This window comes from Gigantopelta aegis, chromosome 6 (genome assembly GCF_016097555.1).
Source record: "Gigantopelta aegis isolate Gae_Host chromosome 6, Gae_host_genome, whole genome shotgun sequence".
In the NCBI taxonomy this organism is placed as follows: Eukaryota; Metazoa; Mollusca; class Gastropoda; order Neomphalida; family Peltospiridae; genus Gigantopelta; species Gigantopelta aegis.
In genome coordinates, this window is record NC_054704.1 from 42,544,071 (window position 1) to 42,553,901 (window position 9,831).

Consider the following 9,831-nt stretch of genomic DNA (forward strand, 5'->3'; position numbering starts at 1 on the left):
GAGCACCTCAAGCGAGCACTCAACCGACTGAGCTAAATCCCGCCCCAACAGCAAATGTTACCACTAAAGTAAATTATTTTTTGGTTTTCATATGGCCTATTGACATGTTTCTGATAACCCCTGCGCGTGCTGTAACCTCACTGTGGTGCAGGGGTGTAACATTCTCTTTGAGAATGGCCAATACAGCACAAATAAATTTTGAGTAAAAGTCAGTATCTATCTGTGATATTTGTGTTTTTGCATGGTTCTTTACACTGTGTTTTTGTTTAAATCTTGAATTTTTATATTGATGTTGATCATCATTTTATTTGTTTGCCTTACCACAGTTTGACACCCAATAGCCAATGTATTTTTCGTGCTGGGGTGTCGTTAAACATTCATTCATTCATTCATTCATTCATTTTTGTTTCTGATAATCAATAGCTGCCAAGTAACTTCGGGCTTGGAATGAAGGATAACTGAAAAAGGAATGTTGTGAGCAAATAATTATTACAATTTGTTTCATAATATATGCGCCAAATCCTTCTGTTTATTTGATTTAACATTCTAATTGAAACTGGTTCGAAATAAAATAACTGTCAAAATAGCAGTTTACTATTGTAATCTACATATTTCTCCAGATTGTACTGCCTGTAGCATTTCTGTTGTTTGTTCCAAACCTACAATATTGTTTTGGCTTACACTTTGCATACATTAATGTTTTTGAATGACATTTTAGACAGTTGTACAACCCTAACACTCTAGTTAACCATGACCACTAATGTTATCATATCTGGATTTTGTCCATAACTCACATTCATCTCTGATTGTGTTTTGATTACATAACTGTATCCAAATCATTTTGCATTTTGCAACATGCATGAGGATGTGATTGTTCAGTATCCCCAGGTCTGAATCACTCCTGCATAAAGACATGAAACACATATGTCATTATAATAAATGAACAAGACACCGGTGCTTCCTCAGTTTAGAATGCAATAGAAAACAATAGCCAAGTGTTTCTCCAGCACGTCTTGTAAATTAAAATTACCCTCCAGTAACAATGTTTAGTACATTTATGTCTGCATTGCAATGTCTGCAGTATTTAGAAATATAGTTTAAAACAAGTCGACACCAAGTTGGTCTATTAATTTTAGATGTTTTGTTTTATTATTTAGTATTATACTCTGTACCAGTTCTTGCTCTAAATAAATTACATTGACCGACATCGTCTGCGATCGGTTTGGTAAGTTTCCTTTCCCCTTTTGTTTTAGCCCGAGTACTCTGACTGTAGAGGGCTAGACGGACATTTGGACAGATATTCAGCCCTACAGTCAGTGACCAAGCTTAGACATGTAATTTTCTGGCAATCGCTGCCCACCATACGATAGTCAAAGATTCCCGCTATAATACTACAACAATCCTATGTTTGACGTCAAATACCTCTACATCGATAATTTTCGAGTTACTTGATTGAAAAAATAAGAATAAGAATAACTTAGTAATAATAAATCTTTAGGGGGCGGGAATCAAAACCGTCTTCAACCTAGTACATGTATACAGTTGTTTCATACTACTTCCTCCTACTAACAGTTGACTCCCTTGAGAGTGTTCATTGTTTCATTGGTAATAAAATTAAGTATGCTAAGCAATAGGCTTTTTAACCAATACCTACACTATAAGGGTAAACCCTTCAAATTAGATATCTAGGCTAGTATAACTCCCCCTCTGTCATTGTATTCCATTATTATACAAAGACAGAGGGAGAAGAGTGGTCCTGAATAGCTGTTGAGTTTACTAGAATAGGGACTTAGGATAATAGGTACAACCTTAACATGAAATGAGGATTCACAAACAGACAGCACGCACACCGCATCAGTACATAGGGTGCATTGACTAATGATAACAATGCACCCGCCCCCATTTAATGGCCCAGCACGTACTCCAATAAGGAGCCGGACAAAAGAATACCGGTTCCGAGTACACAATTGCATTGCACCCAGGGGAAGCTGGACAAAAGAATACCAGCCTACCCTATTCAACCCCCAAATACTTGATGCTGGTAGTCTAACTTGGTACTTGGTGACACTGAAGAGGAGGACGTCGTGGACCACTTCATCAACAACACCTGGACAAAAAAACCCGGAACAACAGCGCCTTGCCTACCAGTGTCAACACAATTACACGAGTCTCCCCTGGTTTGTCATGCCACGACCAGAAGAGGTCAGGCCCTTTCTAAGGGCCCTATGGGTAACCTAGGGAGACACCACAGCATCATAGAGGTCTAATTAACGAGCTACTCTCGATTCACTAATGTCAAAACCTATATTAGCTCTGTCATTTTCCTTTTGACCGACCGTTCAAAATTGCGCCCAAATTCCTCAATCAAAATTGCGCACCTTTTCTCTTTGGCATATTAACTGCTCCATTCAAAATTCCATAGCACCACCACCACCCTCCCCCGCCTGCTACCGACCTTGGTCGGACTGCTGGTGCTCCCTTGCACCTGCCAGTGCTGGCGGTCCCTCCTCTCCCTCCACCTTTCCTGTCATGGACGGAGGAGCCGCGTGCGCTACAACAGCTTGCTCTGAATGTGCACGTAAAGCCCTATGACCTGACCTGACCTGACAAAAACAACTAAACTATTAAAATGGGATCACTGGACTAATAATAATCTCCATAAATAGCATGAAATCACCTTTGCGCAACTAAGCCCCAATCACATTACTTCTGTTAATTATAATCTTAATTGTTTATATCATACAATGTTTTTATGTTGGTTTGAGACACAAAATAATAGGGATTGTCCCACTATTAACTGGGGATGTCACTTTTTCATACTGTAGGCAAACTGAGTGTAGCAATACTGGATTATAGGCAAAATGGGTGTAGGCAAAGTGGGTTGTAGGCAGAATGAGAGGGAACCCAAAGTTACAAGGGTCGTCTCATACTAAGCGAGGTTACAACATGGAAGAGTTGGCTAATGCCGTTGTGGATGAATTTGGATTTAATTACATCATTAAACCAAAACAATTACAGATTATTGATTCCATTTTGAATTTGAAGGCTACATTTGGGGTGTTATTGACGTAACGCTCCTAAGAGGGATAGGGTATCATAAGATGTATTCCGAAGCGTTAAAGGGAAGGATGGCGATGTTTGTTAATGCAAAATACTACAAAATCCTATTTTGAATCACTGCATAGCTCATTCGATCTTTGTAACTTATCTTGCACAATAATTATATTTGTTTTGTTATTCAGATCAAACTAAGAAATATTGAAATTTGTTTTGTTTAACGACACCACTAGAGCACATTGATTTATTAATCACTAGCTATTGGATGTCAAACATTTGGTAACTCTGCTACATTAGCTGGACAGCACATACCACGGTCCGTTGTGGTGCACTGGTTGTAACGAGATTCAACACTGTAAAAATTCCGTCAGTTGAATGGATCCACCGAGGCTGTTCGATCCTGCGACGCGAGCACTCAAATAACTAAGCTGAAACCTGCCCCCCTAAAACATATGCGGGAATCTGAAACCGTGGTTTAAAATCTCATTAAAGGCATGCTCGCGCAAGGCTTTTGTACTGGTATAAATATTCAACGATATGTAATGCACATTATTGCTTAATATCAACAAATATAATCATATAGTTAATTAATAAAACGGTTAAATGTGACGGCTATTATGTATAAGGGGCGCAGCCATTTGGTACTATCCCAGTGAATACGCCCTCTGGCGAGCCAGTGGTTACGTAATACTTAACGTGCCACGTCAGGAATTAGTCTTAGAAGTGCAAAAAACAAAACGTACCTAATTTTTGCAGATGCATCGCAATGTTCTATAATAATATCCATCCCAGTAAGCCAGCAATAAGTATTTATTATTTTTCAAAACAAAATAAACCACCATTGTCAAAGTGTCGAAATGACTATTTGTCCATAAATTAACCCACGTACTGAAATACTAATCGGAGTGTTTTCTTGGTTAATTGGTCTTTTCTTTGCGTGGCCTGTACCTGTGGTTCTTGATTGGCAGGTGTATATCTAGACTGTCCCTAGTTAATGTGTCTAGACACACTAAAATTGAGTGCCTCTTTTCTTAATATCACAGGGTATTGTGTGATAACCGCGCAGACACCCCTAAAATCGTAATGGACATTATCAGCCGTCATGCTTTATTACTGTAAATAATGCTGTAAAACCCTTGATTAAGTAGACTTTCCCATCTAAAATCACAAAACTGACCAATTACGTAATCTCAAAAATGAAAATTATCACTTGGTTATCGTGAGTGGTCGTTTTTGCTCCCACGTACTTTACCAATAGGCCTAATAATATGGGGGGGGGGGGGGGAGTTCTTTGGATTTTTTAAGAGAGAAAGATACTATAACTCCATTTCGTTCTATTGTTGCACACTGAAATATATTTAGTTAAATAGTTTATTATACTATGAAGTTATTTAGGTTGTTTTATAAGTCAGGTTGATGAAAGCGAAGCGCCTTGTCGTAAATTAGAGCGTTTAATTACACTGTGCATACAGGAGCTGACGTCACTTCGTCCCAAGCTATAGCACCGGACGCCACAAAAACGAAACAAAATGGCTTATTAACCTTTAAAATTACGCGTTTTACATTTGTTAAAGTGTCAGTATCTGTTGGTGGTCCAGGTATGCATCTTTCCAACCCATAAGGCTCTTGTTTGAGTTAACTGTCCCTTTAAAAAGCAAGAAAAAATGCGCAAGGATACTAGTAAATTAAGAAATAAAGTAGTTCATTTTTGTTTTGGGTTGGTTGTAAGTTTCCTATTTGCTTTATAATTAATTTTATATGAACGATCGTTTGATCCAAGCAAATGTAATTTCAAATCTGGTAGTTAACAATTATTGGTAATGCATTAACTTACGTAGACCACAGCCTAATTCTTTTCACCAACTGAACAAAAAACGATTCTATAACACACTACCCAATGACCATCTGTAGACAGGAGGTGCGTCATAGCAGACAAGCTCACGCCTAGGGATCGATGCCGATATCAACGTGTATTGATTTGAACGCGCTTTGGTGAGTTTCACTGTATGTATGCATGGCCATACATGACTGCCAGGTCAGATGTTGGGAATTAAAGGTACATTCCTGAGTTTGATGCATTGTAAGATAAAATATTTCTAGGATTATACTTACATATTAAATATATTTTCTTGTTTAGAATATCAGTGTCTGCATATTTAATGTGTTTCTGGTCGTCTTAATATTTGTAAGAAAAGTAAAGTAAAGTTTGTTTTATTTAACGACGCCGCTAGAGCACATTGATTTTTTTTATCTTATCATCGGCTATTGGACGTCAAACATATGGTCATTCTGACACTGTTTTTAGAGGAAACCCGCTGTCGCCACATAGGCTACTCTTTTTACGACAGGCAGCAAGGGATCTTTTATTTGCGCTTCCCACAGGCAGGATAGCACAAACCATGGCCTTTGTTGAACCAGTTATGGATCACTGGTCGGTGCAAGTGGTTTACACCTACCCATTGAGCCTTGCGGAGCACTCACTCAGGGTTTGGAGTCGGTATCTCGATTAAAAATCCCATGCCTCGACTGGGATCCGAACCCAGTACCTACCAGCCTGTAGACCGATGGCCTGCCACGACGCCACCGAGGCCGGTCTATATTTGTAAGAAGTCCAAACGTACGAAAAAAATTATTTTAGGAAATAAAATGAAATTTAACCTAGTACAAATATTAGAACAATCAGAAATTCATTTAATATTCAGCCTCTAATATGTTATGCAGAAAAATATATTTCATATGTAATTATAATCGTTAAAAAGTCTCTTTTAGTCGATAACATCTTAAAAATTGCAGCAAACTCAGGAATTTCCCTTTAACGTGCTTATATCAATTTCATGTACAAGCACGCTTGTTGCGACCACGATTTCTGACCAGGGCCAGAAACTACTCAGAACTAGAAGGGGTGTGGGGGTGTTAGAAAAAGGTTTAAAACTTTTTTTTAGCGTAGAATGTGATGATTTGTTTATCAAAATGATAACCTCTCCGAGTCTATAAAAAAAAATTCAAACATAAATTTTGACATTTTTAACAGTTAAAACATATATATATTGTCACAGAAAAGATTAGTTTTATGTATTTTATGATGTTAGAGGGGATTTATATAATAAATGCCCAATATTTTGTCCATATCTGGTAGAGCATGAGCATACTGGGTAAATTGTGATAACGTTGTCATAACTTTTTATGAGCAGTATATTGAGTTTCTTCAGTGGGAAATTAAGCTGCAGGTAAAAAGCATGCAGGCTGTGGGAAAGGTAAATGTCACCTGTCTGTTCATCAGTGCATTTGCCAAGAAGGTTTCCAGCAGGCAAGTTGACTGGGAAATGGCTCTTAGGAGGTATGTGGTTTAGTCTTTTGGACAGATAGTTTGACTATATTCTTCCCCAAGACTCAAATACAGGGCAATTTAGGTAATTGTAATTTGTTTGTGGTGATTATTAATAGGGTTGTTTATTTGTTTGTATTTAGATATACATGTAAGTGGTGTTGTATATTAGTGCATAATCAGGTGCTATAACTTAGGTAGTTTTACTTTGTTATAGGGTACTTGGGTGTGTGTATAGTGTATGTTTTCGGTTGTGTAACTGACCGTATTAGAGGGTTAAGCGTAATTTGTGTTGTGCACCAGGAGTAAATATGGTACAAAACAAGGGGTTAAGGTTAATTTGGTTTATTGTGTTACAATAGTTTTTATAAGTGTCAGACGGGCTTGATAATGAGGTGGTATTTTATTGCCATAATTATATTAAGTGAGCCTATTTGTAGACATTTTTGTTTCAGTTTTTTGGGTTTGAGCGTGAGCCAGAACCACGAGAACCTTTGGGTTTGAGCGTGAGCCAGAACCATGAGAAGTATGTGAGCTACGAGAGCTATGATAGCTATATGAGCTATAACTGGGTGTGAGGGATGACAACAGATGTGACCAGCGGGACTGTAGGAGAACCATCTGCAAGAGATGTCTACAGACTAGCGTGGTGGCGGACTGTGATTAGGATATCTGCAAGAGATGTCAACAGCCAACCATCCAAGATGTGCTAGTGTCTGGTCGTCATCAAGATATTGATAATATTCGCAATGACAGTGAATTTCAGATGAGTTTATACTGATACAAACTGAACTGGTTTAAAATGATTATTTAACTAAGGCTCGAACATTGACTAGAAGCTAGTTGGCTCAGACTGGTTTACCATGGACACCAGAATACAGTTTTTTGGGGGGTTTAATTTAAGGTTGGGGTAGTGATGTGTTTGGAGTGAAATCGTCATTTTGTATATTTATATTTTGTATATAAATTTGTTGAAATGTTTTGTTTGACTTGTTTCTTGGACAATATGGGCAAAAGTACCGAATTTTCCCCCCTCTGTATTTTAACATCAACAAACAAGAAAACATTTATATACAATATCATCCATTATTTATACCATCCATTACCCTTTCCACATTTTCAGAACGACACACATTTTATTTTTATGTACAATTTGGAGAATTTAAAATACAGTACACGGCACATATAATCCAGTAACATCCGCCATTTTGAACTGATGATACTATTCACTATTTCACTGACCTTAACACGGATATAGCCGGCTGATGTCGTGCAAAAACGTTTCCAAGTCGAGTTTTGGTCGCAGGGTCCTGTACATGTATTCCGTCATATGGAGATCAAATGATGTCTTTCTGGTATGTGTAGCCGGTAATTGACATTTTATGCACCACCATGTGTTTTCTATTAGGTTAGTACACGCACCAGTCACAGGATCTGGAAATATAATATATTCACAATTGTATTTTATGCATTAATGTAACTATAGCAGTGTAGGCTTTAGGCTTTAATTTTAGGTTTTAGGGTTTAGGGTTTAGGGTTAGGGTTAGGGTTTAGGGTTAGGGTTTAGGGTTTAGGGTTAGGGTTAGGGTTAGGGTACATACCAACAAAATTTTGTGAATGATTCACAGTTGAATGGGTGTAATCGTTTTTGCTTTCTTTGATGCCGTTGTATCCCTTCCATAAATCTGTCATGATGTGCGTATGGGGTGCCACATACTCTTCTATGATTGGTAGTAGTGTCTGCGTCTCTTATCAACCGGCACTAAAAACACTTGTCTTGTTTCACGGCAGATCCCACCCAATACCCATTGTCCTTCCACCACTCTCCCACGTTGATATTTCCGTTTTCCAAATTTTGCCTCATCTATTTCTACAACTTTTCCAGGCCCCCCGATCTGTTTCGTGCCTTCAGTTTCTACAATGTAGGAACAGACTTCTCGACAGTAGTTGTAATAGTCGTTAACAGTTTCTCGTGATGTTTCTAAGACACGTTGTTCGTCTCCACTGTCGTCTGTAGTTGATAGGGATGTTTCTTCTATGGCTTGATGATAGTCCATTTTTTTTACAAAACAGTAGGTTAGAAAAATACTCTTACGGTAAGAGATTTTAGCTCCAGCAAACCAGCTACCCGTTCGTAGTTGCACTTGATTTTTTCCAGTTTTCTTACACATTTTTTTGTTGCATTGGTAACGACAATCAATGGTTTTTGTAGCTTTGCGTTTTATCTCGTATAACTTTGTGAGGTCCTCTTGACAAGTAGGACATTTTACACTCTTTGGGAGTAAATTATAATGTTGGCAAAACTTTATAGTATTGTCCAAAGTATCTAATTTTGTGTACAGTCTGCACAGATTTAAACTTTTTACTTTTCCTCTTTTTTCTCTTAAACTCACTATCGTCCTCCTCTGGTTTCCTTTTTTCCGACATATCGATGTTTGAATGGTATTATATTTCATAAAATCAATGCTTTTATAGGGATGGTTTGCCATGCAACAATACGCCTACATAGTTGCGTGATGCATTTGAAAATCATGCTGCACGTACATCACACGGGGTTCGGATTTTATATTGTTCATATGTGTTTAGATTATATTACTTACCTTTCGAGAGACTTCGTATAATTCCGGAATCATTCGTATAATTCCGCCATTTATTTACTGCAGTAATGACTTGAAATTATTGATCGTTTTAAGCAACTTCCTCGTTAGCTCAGTCAGATAAGCGACAGACTCACAAGCCGGATTTCATCGATCGCTTGGGTTCAAGCCTCCATTAAAGGTAAGTGGTTTATAGTATAAAAATTAGTTGCAGTCATTGTTGTGTTATATGATGAGATGTGTGTGATAATAGAAGAAAGGAAGGTAAGGAATAGAAGAAAGGAATATTACGACCCATAATTATTTATTTATAAAAAAATTTTTTTTTTTTTACTTCTTTATTACTTTCCCCCCAAAAGACCATGCCCCTCTTTTCTATATAAGCCCCATCAAAAAAAAAACTCTTTAGATTGATAGATAGGGGGGAAAATTCGGTACTCTTTCCACAGAAACTTTTTAATGATCGTAATTAAGCATCTTATATATTTGTCTGCATAAAATATTAGTGGCTGTATATTAAACATGTTTCTGATCATTCAATATTTGTACTGGGTTAAATTTCGTTTTCTTTCCTAAAAATTTTTTTATTTGAAGACGAAATCCAGCATGTTTTTGTTTTTAAAGGGACATTCCTGAGTTTGCTGCAATGTTTTAAGATGTTATCGACTAATAAAATATTTCTACGACAAAACTTACATATTACATATATATAGATTGTCTGTATATTAAACGTGTTTCTGATCGTTCTAATATTTGTACTATGTTAATTTTCATTATATTTCCTATAAAAAAAATTCGTACGTACGAAATTATATTTGAAGACAAAATCCAGTTTGGGCTTCTTACAAATAT

At 37.3% G+C, this 9,831-nt stretch overlaps 1 long non-coding RNA gene across 1 annotated transcript; it reads left to right on the plus strand.

The window, feature by feature from the left end:
- The first annotated feature begins 6,231 nt into the window (after positions 1-6,231).
- On the plus strand, positions 6,232-7,362 carry LOC121373975. Its single transcript, XR_005958162.1, has 2 exons — positions 6,232-6,394; positions 6,838-7,362. It is a non-coding gene; the product is annotated as an uncharacterized LOC121373975 (long non-coding RNA).
- Positions 7,363-9,831: the final 2,469 nt, after the last annotated feature.